Here is an 8,254-nt window from a genome sequence, read left to right on the forward strand (position 1 = left end):
TTTCTTTCTTTCTTTCTTTCTTTCTTTCTTTCTTTCTTTCTTTCTTTCCTTCTTTCCTTCTTTCCTTCTTTCCTTCTTTCCTTCTTTCTCTCTCTCTCTCTCTCTTTCTTTCTTTCGAAAAGACTTTTTCACTCAACTTTTCAGATTTCTGCAAACAATTTTGTCTCTAACCACTTCAGAAGTCTTTTGCAAGTCTCCACTTGCCATTGTGGGTAGGATGGTTTTTCCCATTTTTTTAAGGTTAATTTTAACCTTAATTTTAAGGATAATTTTTTTTTGGACCATCATGGAAGTTGGACACTCAGATGATGTGATTCACTACAAATTGCAGAACCGAACCAGCAAGAAAACTGATAACATTTGGAGTATTCTAATGGAGTACTGGATATTCAGGGCTGTATATTGCCCAGCAATGAAAAGCTGACATAATATCTTATGTTATGAAAATAAAAGCACTAACCCTATAAATTGTCCCACAGAAAAGACTCAGTGTATTTTGTTGGGTATTATAGAAATAAAGGTTTGATTTGGCTCCTGCTGCCAGGAAAAATTCTTTGCTAGAAGACAGAGCAGTGCCCTCATGCTCACATTATAGTTGACAACCCAAATATATCAGAGCAACACAGCCAGGATCTGTGGCCCCAGAAATTTCAGTATATGAACTCATGAAAAAGCATATTTTTATTTTATTTTATTTTATTTTATTTTACTTTATTTTAGAAGGCATGGGTTAGGACCAATGTTTAATTAACTTTAGCTTTAGCTGCTCGATTGTGGCTGTTGGGACATGAATATTAGCCCTGATTGAAAGTCTGCAGTTTTGTTATTTGCTCATATTTTTACCTCCCTGACTGAACTTTATCCCTCTGTTGTGCTCCTGAGAACACCTGGGGGCAGTGGATATTCTGTTCCACAATGAAGACTGCGTATTTTGGGAAAGAGGGAAATAGCAGTGAAGTAACAAAAAATAAATCTGGAGCCAGTTCATAGTTCATTTTAGATATTTTAATGTTCTGTTCTTCAAAAGGAAAAAAAAATAATAATAAAAAAAATTATTTGAAAATGAATAATATACTTCCAAATGTATATGTCAAGGGAGGTAGAATTATAAAGCAGGACCCTCAAATGAAACTTTTTTTTTTTTCCCTTTTTTTTTTTTTCCCCTTGGAGTGTTTTGCACCAGTAAATCTGTTCTGAAATCTGTGTGCTGGGTGAATCAGCTCACCAGCTCCATCCTGTCCCGTTACACTGTTTGGGGACTTCTTCCCCCATCAGGTCTGGTAAAGGAACCTCCTCTGGAGAATCAGCCGCAGCTGTCCAGTTTGAGACAGGTCTCATTATAAACAGCAGGTGTGATGGGGTCAATAATTTTGAAATTCTAGCTCTGCCTCTGTGCAAGGAAGAGCAAAATCTGCAGCTGTGTTTGTAAAGTAGTGAATGTTGCACTGAATATGGAAATCGCATCACCTTCTGTTTCTTTCTTTAACATTTTTCTATATATAGTGAGAACAGAGTACGAGTTGCTGGGAAGAGGCCATAAGAGCCTTCTGAGTGTACAGATATTATGGCAGGCTTCAGAAGTCTGACAATTCCCAATGTACTCTTTAATAAAACCTGGCATGGAACCGTAGAGTAATCTACCTGTCTTTGCTCAAGAGCGTAATACCGTGGGTTACATCAATAAGGTCTGAGTCATTCTTGTCACTGTGAAGATTGTCTTTTTGATGCCTGTATGGCTCTGAACACTCATTGGAAATTCATATTGACTGGCACTGAGTTGCGTTGAGTATCTGGATACTCAATAGATTTTCATGATGATCTTAAATAAGTTATGCATTTAACTATATCATATATCATAAGATATATGTATATCTTAAGTATATCATATCTACATATCTGGACAATTTCAGCTACTGAACGTCCTGCCGGAGCCCAGCCCTGCCTCACCTCTCAGCTGCTCGGCGTCCAGGGAGCAGCAACCCACACATCCCAATTCCGACAGCGAATGCACTCTGCAAATGTGGCCACCCTCCTCCCTTCTGCTTATTAAACATTCATAATGGCACAGCTAATGCAACACAGCTGCATGTGGTAAAGTTGGTATTTGTGCAAGCATACAAAGATATACGCCTCAACTGTTTTTCCAATGACATTATTTTCGGCATTTATCTATTGCTAAAACTTAATATACAGGCAGACATTGATATTTTTAGAGCCTTTTTAACATGCATTCTGGACACACTGGAAACAATATTTTAAAAATATTTACATATATTACAAGAAATATGCAACAGCGTTTCCTGAACTCAGTAACAGCCACAATCTGGCTTTACCTTTAGCACTGCTTCTTTATTATCTTAATGATGCAGTTTCCATGCAGACAAAAGAGAGAATGACTTTGATACGAGCTTTGTGCATGTGAATATTATTGGCAGAAGCCCTTTGTTTCACCTTTAGTAGGAAAGGGAAGAAAATATGAAGGAAGTTTCATGGTATTTACAGGTTAGCAGGATTAGGATTTTGCTTTTGTAATTTTTTTGGTTTGTTTGTTTTTCACTGTTGCTTGAGTCAGCGGCATTTGGGGCTCATGCTATGCTGATTTAGCCTTGCAAAATTCTATGGAGTGTTTTTGTATTACTACACAGCCTGTGTTGATGCTGGGAGGTGTACAGAGAGATAGGCAGGGTAGTTGCAATAGGAATTATATCAGATTTTGTATTCAGGCAACCTGTAGTTGCAGTTTTTACATCATTGTTCATAGACACACTCTGGGAGCCAGCTGAAATGTGGTTTCCTGCTCTGCTCTCCTGAAGCACTGGGGTCAGCATGGGGCTGGAGAGCAGCATTTTGCAGATATTCCTTCTGCATTGGAACCACCCCACAGGACCTGCACTAGGATGCCATTTGCCTTCATGTTATACACACATTAAACACATTTGAAAGATCCCATTCCAAATGAATATGATTCTAGACTATTCCAAGCATATTCAATTGCTTAAAAAAGAATGCATTTTGTCTTGGCATGCTCGTATTATAGGCTGAAAATAACTGAGCAGGTAGCAGGGACTATCCTCACATTGACTCCAGCTGCTCTGCTATCATAGTAATTCCACATTCTTGGGTTATGTGTATTTGATGGCATTTTACTTGAGAAGCCACCAAACCAAACAAACTGATATGGTAGATCTGTCAGTGTACAGCACAATATGACGGACAGTTTGAGAAGCTGGGCTCTCCCTCTCCAAGCCACAGTACCACAGTATCTTCAGGTCTAAAGGATCAAGATTTAATAGAATCTGATGGACTCCAGCCCTGGATGAAGTGCTTATGAGACTACAGAATAGGACCTAATTTACTAATCAGACACAATGAAGAATAAAGTCTCTGGAGACAGAAGAGGAAATTTAACAATGGAAAAGGGTGAAGAACAGAAGAGAAAATGGGAAAAGGTACAGGAGATGTAATCTCATTTCAAATAAATTATACATGTTTGCCTTATTGCTGGTACTTCTCTTATATCACATGCTTTGCTGATCTCATGTACTCCTCACCATAAAAAGCTGCTCACAGGTACAGTGATGTTTCCAGAAGGTGAGTATATGTATGTCAGGAGAAAAAATAACACTCGCATCGAAGGATGATTTAAGATTATTCTTCTACACTTCTGTGTAAGATTGGATCTATTGTAACCTTCCTAAACCTTTGTTACCTTTGTAATTTAAACTGACAGGTTAAATGCTAATGCAATTGATAGGGGTGAACAACTGGTCAAGGAACAACCTGATCTGACTGTATAATGCATCAGAGAATTGCAAAAATATGCAGGTCAGATGTAATTTTGACAGAAAATGGCTCGCTGCAAGGGTTTATGTTTCCCTGGATAGTCTTAAAAAGAGTTGTACTATAGTAAGTACCACATTGCTTGAAAAAAATATCAAGTTAAATTTAATGGAAAAAATCCTAGTTCTCAATATCCTCAGATTTCATTATCAGTTTTTATTGGAGCTAGGATAATAAGATTATAGAATTAAAAGAAAAGTTATACCCATTTTCTTCAGCCCAGCGATCCTAATGTGAAAAAAGAAAGCGACACTCATTTCTCACCATAAATACACACTGAAAACTACCTGGAAAAAGAAGCGGCTTCTAACCACGTGCAGTCTGACTTGGTCCTTATTGAAGGAGAAATTCTGTTACTTCAACAGGCGCTGGGTCATGGCAGTTACTGGTAACAGTAGGCAAATAGACATTATCTTGTGAATTAATCCTGGAGTTAATGGTTTTCCACTTGGCATAGCATATATGACTGGTGTTCCTGTTTTAATTGAGTGCCCCAGCAGCTGCCCACAGAGGCAGCTCTCTTTTTCAGGTGTAATATATTTAAATGAGACAGTAACACCTGGGAAGATTGAGGGCAGTTCGGGCTAGACTACCTTATTTGTAGTTTAGGGAGCTTACCCGAAAACTGAGAGACACATTTAAGTTGCTCTGCTGACTGACTAAGATTAATTTGTAGCAGAAGGAAAAGGAGTAGAAAGTAGGCATCTTGTCCAACATCTTCTTTATTTCCTTACTTTATAATATGTGCTTAAAAAACGGCAGTGTTTTGGAATGCAGGTTTACTTGTTTGGGGGGACTGTTTACTCCAGAATTAACCAGAAAGACACTGTTTCTACCAACACACTGGGGAAGTAGCTGTTCTTCTGTGAAATCCTTCCCATCGAGAAGGGACTGGCTCTCCCTCCTGATTTGTCTTCAGTGACATTATGCTGATGCATTTTTGCTAATATAATGCTCAGAGGAGGGTTAGTTTTTTTTAAACTCTGAAATGCCAAGAACTGCTCAGACTGTGCTACCACCAAGCCCTTGCCAGCTGATAAAGGTGGAGGGAACACACTCCAACAACAAGCAGCAAGCAGGCAGCACAAAGAGAGAAAGAATAAACATATAACCTTTCCCTCAAAAAACAACAAACAAACAAACAAAAAACAAAAACAATGACAACAAAAAACTTTTTTTCCTTTTTTGCTTTTTTTTATATTTTTTTTCCTCAGAAAACTTGAGGGATTAATTTCTTCCATTGCCTGTGCAAGTGTTCCCTGTATTCTTCATCCATATAAATGTTTAAAAAAAAAGGAAATAGATACGTAATTGCCTCAGTGCTTTTAAAAACCTTAAAAATAATAATTCACAGACTACCCTATGAAATGGAGCTGTCCTCACTGCTTTAACCTGCAGAGTAGGTTAGCATAACGTGGAATCAATTATTGCTATAGATACATAAAAGCTGTCAGGTTTAATGCTTTACTGCGTTATCTCCTGTGAATGTTTGATTTCCGATCACTTGTGTGAAGCTCTAGAAATACAGAGATATCAGGCAGATTCTGGGCTAAGAAACATATTTGACTAGCCTGAGTTACAATGTGAAATCTGGAATGAGTAATGTACCTTGTGAACATGACTCCCTTTTTAATCAAACATTTTCTAGGCTCCTAAAGAAACACAGAACACAAACTACAGAACAAATATTGAATTTCTATTCTGCCTTGTCATAATTTTGACACCATTTCATTTCTTTCTCAGCTTGTCTGGAACCAGCTCTGCTTTACCTGGACATTATTGTTATCTTTTTCCTTTAAATATATTTATTTATTTATATTTCTGCATGGAGAGAGAGGATCAGAATTACTAAAGAAATGCCTTGACTTTCACAGATCTTCTGACTACTACTAAGCTTTAGTATGTACTTAGATATTGTACACAATGAAAACAATAATTATTGCAGTCTTTCCTCTGTTGTGTGCTTTATTGTGTGACCTTGTTATGGCTAAGATTGCAATCTGACAGTTTGCATTGCATTGGTAGCAGTAATTCACCGACAGAAAGTCCTTGACTTGGGACTCTAAAACCGATGGATTAAACAAGTGTTAAGAATGGTGAAGTACTAATACTGTGGTAATGGGCACTTTAAGATCCCCAAATATCTCAAAAGTAAAACCAAAACAATCCATCGGGGCTCTGAAATCATGTGGGGGCAGGTTTGAAGCTCTCGGTCACTTGACAGCTTTGCTGTATTGCTTGTAACACCAGAAACATCAGCAGCCTGTGGTCCATAATAATTTGGTACAAAGAATGATAAAAGCATGGAGCAGGAGAGGTTTTCATCTTGGCATATTTCAAGGTAGAAATGACAATCCTGAATTGATTCATTCTCTGAAATAAAAACTCCATGCTTAGCTCCTCTTAAAAATAAATAATAAAAAAAGAAAGAAAGAAAGAAACCAGGATTTATCCTCAAGATCAACACTCCTTTTCTTTTAGAAATTACATTCTAGACAGTAAGTAATCACTATGTGCCAACAGACCTGTGAATCTGATTTTAACTTTCAGGTAACATATTAGGGCTATAACCAAATCTGAGGACTATTATCATAGCAAAATGACAGTAATGCTTCAAGGCTATAATAGTCATCACCTTTTTATCATTCATATTACCATCAGGCCAAGAAACGATGAATTTATTTAATGTTATCCTACCATTACCTTTAACTATATGCATTATTTCAAACATCTGAAATACTTTATATGGCACAGCAGAACAATACATCTGCCACTCACTGTGCACTACACTTTGCTAAACCCAGATGAGTGCAAATGCTTAAATCTGTTCTGCATATCATGGAAATACATCTATTCTTTCTATCCTAGTGTGGAATGATCTTTATGGGATACATAAGTTGAAGGAACATCAATAGAAATTATAAGGTTTGTACTTGAAGTCAATGAAAGCTTTCAGTTATATCACCATTATAAAATTGTCCTTCTCTCCTGGTTTTGGGAGGGCTTTACATGGCTAGCTCTCACATACTTTATGTGGAATTTAAAACATAAATATTCCAGGGGTTCACTATATAAATTTGTTTGTGATATACCTTTCCAGTGTCCTTTGTGTTCTTTCATGAAATGTTTATTCCTGTTATATCAAGTAGGTGCTAACGCATAATACTAGCACTACACGTAGCCCATCTTGATAAATAATCATGTGTATGCTCCAGTGGTTTTGTGCATAAATGCTCCTATATAAGTTGCTACAGCCCTGGGCCCTGAATGGATCAAATTTGTAAATACAGCACTATATTTCTTACCTCAGTTGAAGTGTATTATGATAGCAGTACTGGCATTTATCTAGACTGTTGATATAAAGGTTGCTAGCCACACAAGCAATGCATATTGCATTATGAAATTCTGTAATAAACTGCTTGAATTATTACCAGAGATGGAGGTTCTTGCAAAACATTGCAAGAGGCCCAAGCTGAAATATTTGCTACTGACTACATAGTGCTTTGGATCAGGCCTTTGAGAATACTACCTATAAAACGACAAGCTTGAAGAACTTAATTGTGATTTCTTCAATGTCATTATGTCACCCTGAAAACTAGATGCTTTAGTTCAATGAAAGGTCTCAGCAGCATAAAATAGCTTTTTGGTGAAGTTTATCTACTTCCAAGAATTTGGAAATTTTATTTTTGTGGCATGAGGTATGGCTTTCCATTGTACTAAAATGCGTAATGTAATTGTGAGCATGCAAATAGGATGCAAAAGCTTTGGTTCTTTAGTTTGGTGGGACTGGCTTTATGCTTCTTCTGTTAGGAAACTTGCCCAAGAGACATTTGTTTCCAGGATCTGCTTGGAGCTTCAGCATCCACCACCAGGGAAGGCTCCAGCTTGGATCAGGGAGCAGAGCTGTGATGTTCAGCCTGAATGAAAACTAATAGCACTCCAAAGCTATCAGTTGTTCCATGCCTCCTCTGCTACAGCACACAGCTGGCGGTGACACGGAAATGTGATCTTAGAAATCTAAATTTATTGGAATATTTCTCAACTGCATTAAGGAAAAGGGATTCAGATATAAAGGGCACAGGCATAGCATAAGAGGCAGCTATTCTTCTCTTATTGGATGAGCAAAAAATTATTGAACTTCAGTCTAATTTTTCTGTGATTTCTTTTGTGACCTTTTACAAGCTACACAGTCTGCCCAAGGAAATCACAAAATGATTTCTATTGGCTTCAATGGATGAGAGATTAAGCTTCTAATTTCTCTTTGAATCAGTGTTCTCATTAGTAAATTACCAACCTCAAAGCTTAATGTTTTTAATGCTCTTCAGTATCCTTGAAGGGAAAGTGATACTGGAATGTTAACTGTCCTCGTTGCCAACAGCTATACAGAATACAAATCTAGATTAATATGAACATT

The sequence above is a fragment of the Oxyura jamaicensis genome, chromosome 12 (genome assembly GCF_011077185.1).
Source record: "Oxyura jamaicensis isolate SHBP4307 breed ruddy duck chromosome 12, BPBGC_Ojam_1.0, whole genome shotgun sequence".
Classification (NCBI taxonomy): domain Eukaryota; kingdom Metazoa; phylum Chordata; class Aves; order Anseriformes; family Anatidae; genus Oxyura; species Oxyura jamaicensis.